The 17,382-nt window shown below is 40.6% G+C and overlaps 1 protein-coding gene across 1 annotated transcript in view; it reads left to right on the forward strand.

The window, feature by feature from the left end:
- The first annotated feature begins 1,564 nt into the window (after positions 1–1,564).
- Positions 1,565–17,382, forward strand: part of LIN7A (lin-7 homolog A, crumbs cell polarity complex component) — a 102,663-nt gene continuing 86,845 nt past the window's right edge. The window contains exon 1 of the mRNA XM_084633576.1: positions 1,565–1,595. The gene's annotated coding sequence lies outside the window, so the exon portion shown is untranslated. The remainder of the gene's footprint in view (positions 1,596–17,382) is intronic.

The raw sequence follows: 17,382 nt of genomic DNA on the forward strand, positions 1-17,382 counted from the left end.
CTTCCCATCACTCATTAATAGCAACACAGGAATTGAACATAAGAATGGCCATACTGGGTAAGGCCAATGGTCCATCTAGCACAGTATCCTGTCTTCCAACAGGGGCCAATGCCATGTGCTTCAGAAAGAATGAACTGGCAATCACCAAATGATACGTCCCCCATCGTCCGTTCCCAGCCCAGTCAGAGGCTAGGGACAGCCAGAGCATGGGATTGTATCCCTGGCCATCTTTGCTAATAGCCACTGATGGGCCTATCCTCCATGAACCCATCTAGGTCTTTTTTGAACTCTGTCAGTTTTGGGATTCACAACATTCCCTGGCAATGATTTCCACAGGTTGACTGCTCCTTGTGTTTGTTTTACTGCTGACTATTAATTTCATTGGGTAACCTTAGTTCTTATGTTATATGAAGGAGTAAATAACGCTACCTTGTTCACTTTCTCCAAACCAGTCATGATTTTATAGACCTCTATCATATCCCCCCTTAGACATCTTTTTTCCAAGCTGAAAAGTCCCAGTCTTTTGAATCTCTCCTCATATGGAAGCTGTTCCATACCCTTAATCATTTTTGTTGTCCTTCTCTGTACCTTTTCCAATTCTAATATATCTTTGTTGAGATGAGAGTACCAGAATTGCATGCAGTATTCAAGGTGTGGACGTATCGTGGGTTTATATAGTGGCATTATGATATTTGTCTCCTTATCCCTTTCCTAATGGTTCCTAACATTCTTTTAGCTTTTTTTTACTGCCACTCCACATTGATCGGATGTTTTCAGAGAACTATCCACTATGACTCCAAGATCTCTTTCTTGAGTGGTAACAGCTAATTCGTTATTTTCTCTGTTTGTTCTTTGTTACCCTTGGAAAATTCTTTTAAAGTCTTTGCTGAATAATTCATCATTATATTTTTTAGTGTAGTCAGACACCTTTACACTGCCACTTTGAAGTCACCTGACAGGTGTCTATGGTCCTTGCAACAACTTTCTTATCTTGAAAAGTAACTTTATGATTCTATCCTTTGATCTTGCAAGACACACACACACACACGTAAAATTTTTCCTGACTCTCCTTTTTTTCTTTATTTCTATTTTCTCATGACGTTTTTCATACTGGATTTCAAAATTTCATAAAGGATTTTATTCATCCTCCACTGATGACCAAGCCTCCTCAAACATGTCCTTTCTCCAGCCACACCTTTCTCATTTTTTGCCTGGTGTTCTTGAAAGTAGAGAAGCAGGCGTGCAAGAGGCATGAGACATTTTTCCATTGAGTGCAGAGGACCATGCCTAATACATAACCGTACTTGAGTCTACATATAGCCTCTTCTCACACATGCACTATTCCATGAAACAATGCTTCATTCCTTGCTGTGCACCAAGGCAGGAGTTGGAGGATAAAGGTGTAAACAAACAAGTACAACATGTATTCCTCTTGGGTACACGGAAAGCAGTAGCCTTTTCTGTGAAGTGCTAGCAAAGGATGCTGGTTCTATCATCTTCCTTGCTCAAGAGCTACAAGCTTCTGACCAATCATGAGTTGCTAACAACTTTTGGACACTTCCAACCTGGTTTGGACAGGAACTGATGGCGCAGAGGTGAGAAATTATATTCCATTATTAGCCCACTCCACTGTCCAGTTTCCTAAGGCAAATATTTTTAGAACTGAATATAAAAGAATTGCATGTATTTCAGCTTAGAACTATGCAAATATTGCATGTATAATTATATCTTGTATCTTGCTGTCTGTGGTTTTCAGCTGTTATTTTGTTTCTTTTGCTGAGATTTGTTTATAGGAATAAAGAATTAATATGTTTGACTATGATAATTTACTTGTCAATTTAGTTATATTGATTTTTAGAATGTGTAAGATTACTTTTGTTTTTGTCCTCTTAATTGCCTGTAATCAATCAGAAAACTATCTCCGTATGTTTGTTATTTTGTTTTGATTATATTTCTAATAAAACCCCTAATTTTTCAGCAGTAGAAATGAAATATGTTAGGAAAAGGTAGGGATAGGGCTGGATTCAAGCTTAAGCAGATGCATCATCCAGAAGCTCTCTGCCATGGGTTCCTTAATCTTTAAAATTCAACTAATTGCAGATAATCTTTTGACAAGGGGAAAAAAAACACCTAGAGAAACAAATAAAAAAATCCAAGAGTTGACAACCTGATACTCTTGGGATTAAAAAACATAAGAACATAAGTATAATGCTATGGCATGGATAGGAATGATAAACAAAACTTCATTGCATGATGTAGTATCTTTTCTTGGAACAAAATTGTGACATTTTGTTTATGTACAAAGGATGAGAACTTCACAGTTTGTCATAATTTGGAGGAACCTATAAACCACTCAATTGTCATGACAAGTGATAAGCTATCTACATTGAAATCCTCCATTTCCACCACTGAGAACAAATTGAAGAGAATAATTTGAACTCTACAGTTTGTCTTACTGAAAGCTGGGTTGAAACCACCAAGCAGGGAAAAATAAAATCACAAGGCTAAGAAAGGGTGAATTCTTACTATTAACAGGAAGTCAAAAATGTTATGGCCCCTGAAAGAAGAGTGGAACCACGAGAAAGCCAAGCTCAGCCCCTGAAAGTTTGTATATTTTGCTTACCTCGGAAAGAAAGCACTGACTAGATCACATTCATAGAAAAACTACAGTTTGATGCTTTTGATTTAGATCCCAAAGAGACTCCAGCTTATATTATGAAATTTATCACATCAGGGTATGTCTACACTGCCCAGGCTCGGACTCAGATTTGAGCCCAAGCCCCCTTTTGTCCAAATCAGTCTGACATGGGTCAGCAAGCACTCAGGACCCAGGTCCTTGGACCCTGCTACTGGGGTGGGTCAAAGCCTGAGTCCCACTGTGACTTGTGTCCAAGCCCTGTCGTTTTGCAGTGTGGATGCAGCTCAAGCCTCAGACCTGAGTCAGAAGTTCTGCGTAGTGTAGTATGGATGTGTTAGAATGGCTGTGAGACCCATGTCCAGCAATTGTAAGCCCAGGTTTACAATGCAGTGTAGGCTTGGAAACACTGAGTCTACCAGTCTGGGTCCCACAGATCTGGGTTTACAATGCAGTGTAGACAGAACCCAAGAGGCCCAGTTATTCCTCTATGCAAGAGATTTAGATACACAGAAAAGGGCGGCACTCTAAATTTCATTAGCAGATATCCATAACTAAGACAGGATTTTACATGTGATCACATTAAAAATATCAAACAAAATGGTTCTAAGCTATTATTCTTTTTTGATGGTGGTACAAATATATAATTAAATAGAAAAGAATTAAATACACTGGAACCTTGATTTTGCAACCACCAATCTTATGACCAACAAGTGTCCCATTCTTTCACATTCTGATGCCTTCCGTGCACTGGCCTGCATTCACTGCTTTGCAGTAGTTTGAAGGATGCAGTGCACCCTACTGCAACTCAGGAACTGTATCTATTGTAATTCTGAGATGTTCAATCCTTAATCCCCAATTAGTTTGTAAAATAAGGCTTTTACAGTAAAACAATTCTTTCTATTGAACGTAGAAACAATTTTGCTATACCCTGTGAAACTGTGGGACATGGAATCAGCTTTGAACCTTTCTGGGAGAGAGTATGTGTGGCAGGGAATCAAAGAAACCCAGGTTGAGAATTCTCATCTGGAAACTGATGAGCGGGAGGACATTTTTAAGAAAACATGAAAGGGAGCATGGTTTTCATTTATTCTAAGGCAATTTATATCTTTATACTAATTCTGGCAGTGTAAATGGGCCTTAATGTGGTTGTAAATCATACACTTATAGAAATGTAGGAAGGAACACTGAGAGTATGTCTACACTGCAATGTAAGATCAGGGTTAGTGGCACTCAAGTCAGCTGACCCATGTTAGGGAATCCTGGGCTTGAGCATCTACATTGTATTTTAACCCAAGGTTAAGAATTTTCCGGCCCCTAATCAATCCTAGGGCTCTGGCATCCACACTGCAGTGTACAGACCCAAGTCAAAGTAAGTATATCCCAGAGTCTTTAGTGCACCCCCCACCAAAATGTGGCCTCTCTAGCCCTAGGAACGTGGTGCACTATGGGAAAACTTTACTGCCTGCCCTGCACATGACCAGGAAGTAGCTTTTCAAAAGACTCGATGGTTTGCTCTCCACTGCAAACCCAGCAGGTTTTTCTGACAGCATGCTTGCAGATTGGTGATCAGAACAGAATGATGGATTGATGCTGACCTGAGCTGCTGCCGTTTGCCAAGGGAGGGTGGCTTCTGTTTTCAGTAGAATGGATTGCAGATTGTTGGGATAGAGAGGACTAAGGAAGTTGTCCCATGGAATTGTAGGATACTTCCAGTTGACTCCTGGGACCTGAATCAAGTGGGGTGTGGTTACACTGCAAAGCAATAGGGCTCAGACCCTGGGTCCTGGCTTGACTTGAGCTCAGACCCTCCAGCCCTGCAGGGTCCTGGGACCGTGGTTCCAAACCATGGGTTAGTGCAATTGCAGTGTAAACGCAAGGAGCTGGGGTAGCCTTGAGCCTGGGCTCAAGCATGGACTTACATTGCAGTACAAGCATACCCCAAGAGATCATCTAGTCCATATCCTAGCACCCGCACTAAGGGACAATTCCTGATGGGTGTTTGTCTAAACTGTTCTTAAAAACCGCTAATGATGGGATTCCACAACCTTTCTTGGAAGCCTATTGCAGTGCTAAACTATCATTATAGATAGAAAGCTTTTCCTAATATCTGACCTAAATTTTCCTTGCTGTAGATTAAGCCCATTACATCTTGCCCTATCTTCAGCGGACATGGAGAACAATTGAGCACTGTCCTCTTTGTAACAGTCTTCACATATGTTAAGGGTGTTATCTGGTCTCCCTTCAGTCTTCTTTTCTTAAGACTAAACGTGCCCAGTTTTCTTAACTTTTCCTCATAGGTCAGATTTTCCAAACTGTTTATCATTTTTGTTGCTCTCCTCTGGCCTTTCCAGTTTGTCCACATCTTTCTTAATGTGTGGCTCCCAAAACTGGACATGGTACTCCAGATCAGACCTCACCAGTACCGAGTAGAGCAGGATAATTTCCTCCCATGCCTGACATATTACACTCCTGTTAAAACATCCTAGAATTACATTACCCTTTTTTGCAACAGCATCCCATTGTTGACTCATATTCAATTTGTTATCCATTATAACTCCCAGATCCTTTTCAGCAGTACTACTGCATAGCTAATTATTCCCCATTTTGTAGTTGTGCATTTGATTCTTCTTTTGTAAGTGTAGTACATTACACTTGTTGGTTTCAGACCAATTCTCCAATTTATCAAGGTTATTTTGAATTCTAATTCTGTTTTCCAAAGTGCTTGCAATCCCTCCCAGCTTAGTGTCATCCACACTTTTTATAAGCATATTCTCCACTCCATTATTCAGGTCATTCATGAAAATATTAAAGAATACCAGACCCAAGACAGACCTCTGTGGGACCCCATTAAATACATCTTCCCAGTTTGACAGTGAACCATTGATAACTACTCTGAGTATGGTTTTTCAACCAGTTGTGCATCCTCCTTATAGTAATTTAATCAAGACCCTATTTCCCTAGTTTGCTTTATGAGAGTGTAATGTGGGACTATGTCAAAAGCCTTATGAAAAATCTAGATATATTATGTCTACTGCTTCCCCCACTACGTCAGTAACCCTGTCAAAGAAGGAAACTAGGTTGGTGTATGTGGCATGATTTGTTCTTGTTAAATCCATGTTGGCTATTACTTATAACCTATTATATTCTAAGTGCTTACAAACTGCTTGTTTCCTGTTCTAATATCCTTCCAAGTATCAAAGTTAGGCTGACTGGGGTCTATAATTCCCTAGGTCCCCTTTTAAAAAAAATTAATTGGTACTATATTTGCCCTTCTGCTATCTTCTGGGCTCTCAACCATCCTCCACAAGTTCTCAAAGATAATTGCTAATGGTTCCAAGATTGCTTCAGCTAGTTCCTGAAGTACCCTAAGGTAAATTTCATCAGGCTTGCTGACTTGAATACATCTAACTTATCTAAATATTCTTTAACCTGTTATTTCCCTATTCTGGCCTGTGTTTCTTCCCCTTGTTGTTAAAATTAATTGTTTTAAGCCTCTGGTCACAATTTACCTTTTTAGTGAAGACTGAAGCAAAATAGATATTAAACAATTCAGCCCTCTTAGTATCATCCATTATTAGCTCTCCTTCCCTGCTAAGTAGAGGACCTAAACTTTCCTTTGTCTGTCTCTTGTGCCTAATGTGTTTATAGAACCTCTTCTTATTTCCTTTTATGTTCCTTGCTAGGTGTAACTCATTTTGTAACTCATTACCGGTAAGTCCCATTTAAAGTGTCAGAGCAGTGTAAAGCCTAAATGAGAATCAGGACCAGAGTCTTTAGATAGATCAGTACAGGATCTGGCCGACTGAAAGTCAGTATCACTCCCATCGGTGGAGTTACACCAGTTTACACCTCCTGAAGATCTGGCTCATTGAGCATAACTCATAATTTACTGTATTTAGTATTAAATTCCCTTCTGCAGCAAACCCTCCCCTTTCTCCCCACAGCCTGAGTAGCCAGGCTTGGCAGGTATGAATAAAAGGTATCCACCTAATAGATTCCCTCACCTTGACACAGTGACGACAAAGGCTTTCTTCACTTGAATTATGTTGCTTTATTTTTTAAGTATCCACGTTGGTATGCAATTCATAAAAACTGATCTCCTGAGAAACAATTTACAAACAGGAAAAGGGACTAAATTTGATGTATAAATTGCATGAAATTAATAATTTGGCCACTTCTACTCATTATGTCATCCTCAGCCAATGGAAGGGTAATCACGTGTCACTGCATCAGTGCAGAGCAATTACTAAAGGATTTGGGACATGTAGTGCCATACTCCTAGATTGCACCTCAATAACCAAAAGACAGATAGCTTAATTTATCTGCAGTGCAACTCTCTGGAAGCCAACAGATTTGCACCAAGGATGAATTTCATCTGAAGAATAGGAATGTAGCTCTCAGTAGTATTTCTGTAGCTGCATACTGCACTATAGGTATATCTGATTGCCCTCCCCATTACTAGTTAGCTCAAAGAACTTTGGACCTGTTAATTACAGCAGACTGGAGAAGGGACTGGGACTAGCGCAGATTCCTTAGCAAAACAACTCCTCTTCTACTGTGACTTCAAGTGCCAAAATCTACTGGAGTATACCAATGACTGGGGTGCTTGGCACTGAGTGGGAAACAGACTTGGAGCTTGTCTTAGGCCAAAGTGAGACATTTGTGTGGTTGGCAGGGAAGAGGATGACTACCTCACAGAAGTACATGGATGGATGGGCAGGTTGCAATGGGAGAGTCCAATTCTCTGTGTGTTACCTGTGTGTTAGGTAATAAGAGGAAAGGTGGAAACTACATCTGTAGATAGATGGATGGGCAGGATCATGGGGTGGGGGGGAGGTCAGACTGAGAGGATGGATGGCTTTATGCTTCAAGGGGAATCTCTCCACACATAAGATGGCAGGGTATCAACATGGGAAAACTTGTGATCAGGAGCTGGGAAAATTCTATTGTTTAGGGACTCAGATTCTGACTGGGGGAATAGAAGGAGAGTGAGACTTTAGAAGGGCAAATGGTTGAGGAAAAGGGGAGGAATTGTAGCATCCCGGAGTTAAAAAGAAGAAACATATGGCTTCACTTTGAATGGCTATGAAAAATGAAAATAACATATTTAAATAATGAGGGGGGAGGCGCAGTGTCATAAGCAGTGCAAGCGTGACAAAGCCCTTTGCTATCACTTATAATTGATTAGGATGGAGAAGCTGTGTTGATACAAGAGCAAATTAAAATTGGGTGGAGTGGCAAACATCCTTTCCCTGGAAAATTTTGAAACATCCTGCATTTTAGAAGATTTTAGGTCATTTCAGAAGAGATACTCTATGCACAATCTTCATCTTTTATCTGGCTTTTCCCCAGAGGAGACAAAGTAGTAGCCCTCTCTCCCTGCAGTCAGCTCTCCTTCCCTCTCCCGCAGGTATTGTTCTTTGGAGCAGGCTGTGAGGCGAGAGGCAGAAAGGCCAGCTCTCCTACAGTGACAGAAGATAAGGCAACATGAGAAACAATTACGGTTACCCGGGGTTCTTTCAACCCAAAGCTCTTGGTAATATTTACTCTGTGCGAGGTAGTGTCAGGAAATAAATCAGGGGAGACCCGGCCATCCAACTGATAGATGGCTAGCACAAACAGGACAATGCAAAAGTGCTTTCACTTAAAGCTAAACTTTACTTAGTCTCAAGCACTTACACACATCCACAAGAGGTTAGTAAAACACCCCCAACCCTTGATAATTACCAAAGCTGAGTCTGGCTCTTGAGTGGCACAGCGGCAGGCTTCTGGTGGCCAAATCTTCCGTCTGCCGATGGGGACTGCAAGATGTATCCAGAGGGAGAGTCCAAAAAGAGTCCAGCTACCTCACACTTTTCCCCCCTTACTTATACATTAGACATGTCCCTTAAAGCAAACTTGTTACAAGCAGTTTCAGTGGTCCAGCAAAAGGTTCCTTCTGATTATTGATTAACCAGGTGTGGGTTTTTCCAGAGTTTGCAGCCTTGAGGCCCCAATAGACATTCCTGGGGCACATCCTGCTCTTCTAAAATGCATGTCTCAGCCACTTCAACACAATTCTTATCAGGAAGGACGCAGGGTCAACCTGCCCTCTCTGTGGCACCCAAAGACCCCCCTCCCCTCCTGCCTTGGTTAAGCTAAGCCTGCTGACTTGGCTGCTTTTAGCAATAAGCCATAGTGGTTTCAGGCACTTTACTGGTTTGCCAAAGTCTCCCCGTACATGACCACCACCATTTCCCCAGAAAATTCTTGGATCCTGCCAAATTCCAAGACACTAATAAAACAACAACAAAACAAACAAAAAACTCCCCAATCATGACACTAAGGAGACTATAAATCAGGGAAACATTCCAATTGCTCCCCAACTCATGCTATAGACACCTATCACCGAAATGTGTCCCCTTCTAACCCATTGCACACATGGATTCCCATGGTTGTCCGACAACTTGCAACAGAAAAAGCAGAAAAGAAGAAAACCGCAACATATCAGCAGTGGGAAACACAGTCTGAAACAGACAGACTCAGACACAAAGAACTTCTACAAATCTATGGCAGTGTCATGAAGGAGGTAATGAGATCCTACTATTGTGCAATAGAGGTAGAGGCAAATTCACTACACCGTAATTTATGGGCTATAAATTGTAGTTAAAAAGAAGTGCTTTTTCCTCACTGATGACACCCATGGCAAATAGTCCAGTTCTTAATTCAGTCATGAACCAGAGAGTTTTTAAGACTGGGAGACTGGCCTGACTCCAACAATTTTAGCCCATTCCATCTGTTAACTGCCATTATCCTGCACCCCTGCCAGTCACGCTTCAGAGACCAAGGAGACCCAGGTTCAATTCCCTGCCCCACAACAGACTTCCTGTGCCAGTCACTTAATCTCTCTGTGCCTCAATTCCTCATCTGTACAGAAAAGGGCTGACTGCAGTTCCCAGCCTCACACGGGTGCTGTGAATGAAAACATATTAGATTATGAAGCACTCAGATTCTACAGTAATGGGCCATATAATAGTCTCCTGTGTCTCTCTGGAGTGCAGGAGCCAAGTTCAGAAGCAGGATAACACCCCCGCTGGTTTAGCTCAGTAGCTTTGTTTACTGCTAATATGTAAACTGAGGTAAAACCTCATTCCTTTGTCCAGGACAGACCTGTTTATCATCTTTACCTAGGGCCGGCTGTCTTGTCTTAAACATGTCCTAGTAACATCATACAGAGGGAAGTCATAACTTCACATATAACGTTAACACATGCATTTTACAATGATATTAATAACCTTCATGTTATTAGCTTTCATATGGTACCACACAAGTCATATTTTGCACAAATATTACTGCAGTAGACTGTAAAGTATGAATATGGGATGCTTTGGCTCACAACATCTCACAAGAAGTATTGATAAGTTTCAAGCTTTCAGTAGAGACCTCACATGCTATCCTTTCTGGCTAAATACTATGACACTGATTTATTGGGTGTAGTGAGTTTGTCAGGTCTGAGACAGGAGTTGCTTGTAATGAACAGTGAATTCTTTGCCATTTGGCACAAATGGGCCTGTGTCATTGGGACACACTCCAGTACTGTAGTGGTGGAATAAGAAGACAGATAGGCCTGGCTTGTCATAAATGAGGATGACATCCAAGAGAGACAGTTTAAGTCCCAGAGTCCTAAATAATTTGGGATTTTTCCTCCCCTTCTGGATTTGCTGGTGGTGTAATTTTTTAAAAAGCTGCTCTGTTTACAGTTATATAGGAAGGCTATGTCCTTACCCTCCCATGCATTTTTGAAGCCATACTTTTATTGTTTTTTTTTTATGAATCTCGGGAGTTGTATTAGACCCAAAATTGCAGAAAAGCACAGACAAGTGTAAAGATGCTGTCTGGCCTAGATGCTGACCAGTCCAAAGAAGCAGGCTGATGTTCATCATTACTCAAATCTCTGGCCACCTGCTCTCTGTGGCTGTATGATATTTATATTCTGTACATGGTCTAAATCACAAGGCTAGCTTTACATGTCAGATAATCCCACTCCCTGAAATGGCCTCATTCATATTCACAGAATCATAGAATATCAGGGTTGGAAGGGACCTCAGGAGGTCATCTAGTCCAATCCCCTGCTCAAAGCAGGACCAATCCCCAACTAAATCATCCCAGCCAGGGCTTTGTCAAGACTGACCTTAAAAACCTCAAAGGAAGGAGATTCCACCACCTCCCTAGGTAACGCATTCCAGTGCTTCACCACCCTCCTAGTGAAAAAGTTTTTCCTAATATCCAACCTAAACCTTCCCCACTGCAACTTGAGACCATTACTCCTTGTTCTGTCATCTGCTACCAACTGAGAACAGTCTAGATCCATCCTCTTTGGAACCCCCTTTCAGGTAGTTGAAAGCAGCTATCAAATCCCTCCCCTCATTCTTCTCTTCTGCAGACTAAACAATCCCAGTTCCCTCAGCCTCTCCTCATAAGTCATGTGTTCCAGCCCCCTAATCATTTTTGTTGCCCTTCACTGGATGTTTTCCAATTTTTCCACATCCTTCTTGTAGTGTGGGGCCCAAAACTGGACACAGTACAAGTGAGACCTCACCAATGTCAAATAGAGGGGAACGATCACATCCCTCTATCTGCTGGCAATGACCCGACTTATACAGCCCAAAATGCCATTAGCCTTCTTGGCAACAAGGGCACACTGTTGACTCATATCCACCTTCTCGTCCACTGTAACCCCTAGGTCCTTTTCTGCAGAACTGCTGCCTAGCCATTCGGTCCCTAGTCTGTAGCAGTGAATATTATGAAATGCCTTTATAGTAAAAATAAATAAAACCAAAACAGAAAAGCCTTTCCTTTTCTAAGTGTTAACCTTCTAAAAATTTGTTCACTCTTTGTTATGCTGTTCTTTATGCTTTAAAATAAGACACCAGTGAATACAGTTTAGTGACAGCTGCATCCTGAAATCACACACTCCACTGGTGGGAAATATTTAGATTCCCATTTTAAGATCAACTGATGCTTGACTCAAATGGCCCCAGTTATTGCCAAATTGTATTTTTATTGACTTAGGTATGAAAGAAATAATTATTCTTTCATAACGTTTCTAACTCTCAATGAGGCAAAACTAAAAGTGCCTGTTAGTACCAGGATATTTTGCTTTTGTGCTGGTGAAAAATGAAGCAGTGTCTTTAGAATGCTTCACAGCTGGTGATTAGGGCCCCATCCAGGGAGATTCTGAATACCTGCAACTCTGCTCAGCCCATCCCAGGATCAAGCCCCAAGATTGCTAAAAAGCCATGCAGTTTTGAACAGCTAGTCACAATAGTTTCTATATTCAAATATTTACCAAACCATTGGTTTTACAAACACATCCTCTTTTCCCCAATTCTCTTGTATTTCCTCAGTTCTTTTCCCATTCCTGAGACTTTAATAGCCTAAGGCATTAGTAATAACAGGGCCACATCAGCTCTATAATCTGTTGAAGGTAATAATAAATAAATAAATTATGTCCTCACTTCCTAGAGAGTACCTGCAATGTTAGGATTAAAAGATAGGGTTAATTTCTTGATAAATAATATTTCAACTAGCTAGCCTGTAAAATAATTGCTTTAGTGTTTACTTTAACCACATTGCACCAATCTGTATTTTCCCCCAGAAAAAAAAAGTGACTTTACATGATGTTGGTTCGAAACTCTGGGATTCAGTCCTATAAAATGCTGAGCGCTCTCAATGCCCACTCAACTTCAGAAGGAGTCGGAAGTGCCCAGCATCCTGCAGAACTGGATTCTTACTTTTTACCTGCTAACACTTCTCAGTATAACTCACTTGGAAAGTGCATGTGCAGTTCACTTAATGTTAACATTTCTGTTCAAATTGCACGGCAGTTTTGCTATTTTAATCCTGATAATTATAACTGAAAAGTGTTTCTAGACCTACTTTCTTGGGATTTGAATCCTAAATGCCACACATACATTGCTAGACAGCATTTTTCCCTTAGTAATTAACAACAAAAATCCTCTTTATAGACCAAACTTGCAGCTCTCTCACAAATACTCCATTGAAACCAGTAAAAGAGACAGTAACAAGTAGCAATAGGATTGTGCATATAACCAATAAGGGCTACAGTATCTGGCCCAGTAGGTGCATGGAATGCAGAATTTTATTTGTACTTGCTTCACTTATGTTCCTTGAGAAATAATGTAATGGCCACCAAGGAAATTGGAAAAAACATCACAGAATTATATAGTTAGCAGTAGCAGATAAAGTGTTACAATGATAAACAGTCAGACTTAATACAGTGAGGCAAATGACATTAATTTTGTCACAAATAAATAAATTACAAAAATGAGTTGTTTTATTCAAAGCCTTCATTTTTAATCTAGACTAATCTAGATTTTAATTAGAACATCCTGCCTCTTCACACTCCAGGCTGCATTTCTAAGGGTATGCCTACACAGCAACTAGGGGCCCGCAACTGGCCTGTGCTAGCTGACTTGGGCTCACGGGGCTTGGGCTGCTGCGGGGCTGTTTCATTGCTGTGTAGACATTCAGGCTCATGCTGGAGCCTGGGCTCTAGGACCCTGCAGGGTGAGAGGGTACCAGAGCCTAGGCTCCAGCCAGAACGCTGAACTCTACACAGCAATGAAACAGCCGTGCAGCCCAAGCCCGTGAGCCCAAGTCAGCTAGCACAGGCCAGCTGCAGGTTTTATTTTGATCAGTAGACATACCTTGAGAAGCTAAGGAGCCTCTGATGATTAATCTGAGCACTGCCACTTAACTCTTTTTTCTCCCACCCTAGAGACCAGTGCCTTTAACTTAGCCGGGCTTCTGTCTGTTCCAAATCCCTAAAAGATAGTAGACTCTTTCAAAGGTAAACATCTTAGATATCCAAGTTTAGATGCTTAAAAAGTGAAACAAAGTACTACAAACAACAGGAGAATATATCTGCTGAATAGTGTCGGTTCAAAACTAGGTATTTTATGATGGCAATCTTATGTGAAATGAGCAGCGTTAGAATGTAATGCAGTTTAGCCATCTGTGCTAGAGGGGAAGCAATCACCATTTGAAACAAACAATAATATACTTATTTAGTATTTATCTTGTTTAAGCAGCAGAAACATTTCTGCTTTTGTCACAATGCAATTCCATTAGAATTTCATTTCTCCAGCACAGAGCGAGTGCTATTCTTTAGTTAAAAAGTTGATTTTAACCCTTTTGTGCTAAACTAGAACTAAGTAGCCAGTAACTAACATAACTGGGAAGTCAGCAATTCAGAGCATATGCAGCTTGCCTCTGTGGCAGCTTGGAATGGACCCTGTACATCCTCCAGGTACATTGGCTGGTATGCAGCTGGGGAATGTGAAAGCATCCTGCAAGTGCATTGTGGCAACTGTGTTTTGTCCACCAGATATGATGTGTGGTACCCAAACAGCTAATATTAGCAGAAAAAGGTTAACTGCTGATGGAAACTGCCAATGGAAATGATGGAAAAGGCTAACTGCTGATGGAAAGTTGGAAAGGGATTACATAGGGAGAACTCCGCATTTTGGTTTTAGGACATCTCCTGTTCATTACATATGTATATATCATTCAATGTATGATACAAAGACATCCTTCAGCCTGATAGACAAAGATATACAAATATATTGTAAATAAGGCCCTGAGCTTTACTCCATTTAATTCAGGTGAGCAGGAAGGGCATTTAGCTCTCCAGTGGGACTGAAGTGTATAGTATGAAAATTAGGAAGATGAAGGTAAGTTAAACTAAAAAGATTGAGTACATTTGGCCAGATGGCTGTTTCCTATACAAAAGATTTTTTCTTCTGCCTGTGAATTCACTTGATAATTGGAGAATGCAGCAAAGCAGCATGGCAAGAAGCTAAGGGAGGCAAATGACAGTAATTGAATCAGCAAAACTTAAATGCAAATAGGTCTGTGGGAGTCTCCTGTGTATTTGGAGGAAACTTAGAAAGAGTTTTCAGGTGTGGCGGAAAGTTTAAGCAACTGATTCAACATCAATAGAAACTGCATGAAAATATCACAGAAATCACTTGGAAAATGTAAGAATGAGGGCCTGCTTGTAAATTTAGAGCTGTGCCTTCTGATGGAAGAGGTACCACTCAGCCATTATTCCCCCTGCCAATTACGGGGAAGCCAACAGTGCACTGGCAGCTCCACCCGACATGGGATAACAAGTGACTTATACTCCTCATTGTGACCAGCCAGAAAAGGAGTACCCACAGAGGCAGACAGCAGGAAGCAGAGGCTGCACATCCCTAGGGGCCTTTGTCCCATACAGGGGTACAAGGGAAGGAGACTTCTTGCGTCCTTTCCCCCTTGTATACTCAAACAGAGCAGAATACAGTTCAATATATAATGTGTTAACCTATTGGAGAGGGAAGTCTCTGCATATTCAACGTCCATTTCAATAGTTAACAAATTGGGGTATTTTCATCTACAACAGCAGCAGAGATAAGCTTGGAGGCTCAGTGTTTGATTACAGTTGTTAATATAATCAGACTGCTGTGTCAGTGAGCCCAGCTCATCATCAACCCCAACAATGGCAGGTGAAAATCAAACTTCAGAAGAGCTGTATGAACGAGTCTGACTCCCAGCAATGTTTAGATCTGTTTAGGAAAAGCCTTCAACAGAGAAAAACTGTTGACATCATTAGAGCAGAAAGAAAATTGAGAATTTGTTCTTTACCCTCGAACAGAATATGGGTCAACTTGAAGGCAAATTTGATGGCTTTGAATATGAGTGCAGAGCAGATTTACCAGAATGGTGTCATCTGAGGGCCCTGAGCAGATGGATGACAGCAGGTGCTGGAGAGTGTTGTTAATTTAATGCCAAGAGAAAATGTTCTTTTAAAATGTAAAAATAAGTTATCAGAAAAATCACTTGTAAAGCTGGTCATTGCAGGCTTCTCAGAAGGCCTAGACAATGAGAATATTATGTTTTTTTCCAGGACTGTCAATTAATCGCAGTTAACTCATGCGATTAACTTTTTACAAATTAACTCAGTTACAAAAATTAGTCATGATTAATCGCAGTTTTAATTGCACTGTTAATAATAGAACACCAATTTAAATTTATTATAAATATTTTTGGATGTTTTTCTTCATTTTCAAATATATTGATTTCAATTACAATACAAAATACAAGTGTACAGTGCTCAATTTATATTATTATTTTTATTACAAATATTTGCATTGTAAAAAAGATAAACAAAGGAAATAGTGTTTTTCAATTCACCTCATACACGTGCTGTAATGCAATCACTTTACTGTGAAAGTGCAACTTACAAATGTAGATTTTTTGTTGTTGTTACATAACTGCACTCTAAAACAAAATAATGTAAAACTTTAGAGCCTACAAGTCCACTCAGGCCTACTTCTTGTTCAGACAATTGCTGAGACAAACATTTTTACAGTTTGCATTTACGGGAGATAATGCTGCCTGCTTCTTATTTACAATGTCACCTGAAAGTGAGAACAGGCGAAGCTGATGACACTCGTTTAAAAAAAGGTGTTAATTGAATTTGTGGCTGAACTCCTTGAGGGAGAATTGTATGTCTCCTGCTCCATAGTTTTACCCACATTCTGCCATATATTTCATATTTTGGCAGTCTCGGATGCTGTCTCAGCATATGTTGTTCAGTTTAAGAACACTTTCATTGCAGATCTGACAAAATGCAAAGAATATACCAATATGTGATTTCTAAAGATAGCTACAGCACTCAACCCAAAGTTTAAGAATCTGAAGTGCCTTCCAACATCAGAGAGGGATGAGGTGTGGAATATGCTGTCAGACTTCTTAAAAGTGCAACACTCTGATTCAGAAACTACAGAACTTGAACCACCAAAAAAAAAAATCAACCTTCTGTTGGTGGCATCTGACTCTGTCAAGGTTCCTCCCCCACTCTGAACTCTAGGGTACAGATGTGGGGACCTGCATGAAAAACCTCCTAAGCTTATCTTTACCAGCTTAGGTCAAAACTTCCCCAAGGTACAAAATATTCCACCCGTTGTCTTTGGACTGGCCGCTACCACCACCAAACTAATACTGGTTACTGGGGAAGAGCTGTTTGGATGCGTCTTTCCCCCCAAAATACTTCCCAAAACCTTGCACCCCACTTCCTGGACAAGGTTTGGTAAAAAGCCTCACCAATTTGCCTAGGTGACTACAGACCCAGACCCTTGGATCTTAAGAACAATGAACAATCCTCCCAACACTTGCACCCCCCCTTTCCTGGGAAATGTTGGATAAAAAGCCTCACCAATTTGCATAGGTGACCGCAGACCCAAACCCTTGGATCTGAGAACAATGAAAAAGCATTCAGTTTTCTTACAAGAAGACTTTTAATAAAAATAGAAGTAAACAGAAATAAAGAAATCCCCCCTGTAAAATCAGGATGGTAGATATCTTACAGGGTAATTAGATTCAAAAACATAGAGAACCCCTCTAGGCAAAACCTTAAGTTACAAAAAAGATACACACACAGAAATAGTTATTCTATTCAGCACAATTCTTTTCTCAGCCATTTAAAGAAATCATAATCTAACATGTACCTAGCTAGATTACTTACTAAAAGTTCTAAGACTCCATTCCTGGTCTATCCCCAACAAAGACAGACTATAGACAGACACACAGACCCTTTGTTTCTCTCCCTCCTCCCAGCTTTTGAAAGTATCTTGTCCCCTCATTGGTCATTTTGGTCAGGTGCCAGCGCGGTTACCTTTAGCTTCTTAACCCTTTACAGG

This window comes from Lepidochelys olivacea (genome assembly GCF_965140295.1).
Source record: "Lepidochelys olivacea isolate rLepOli2 genome assembly, chromosome: 1".
Classification (NCBI taxonomy): domain Eukaryota; kingdom Metazoa; phylum Chordata; order Testudines; family Cheloniidae; genus Lepidochelys; species Lepidochelys olivacea.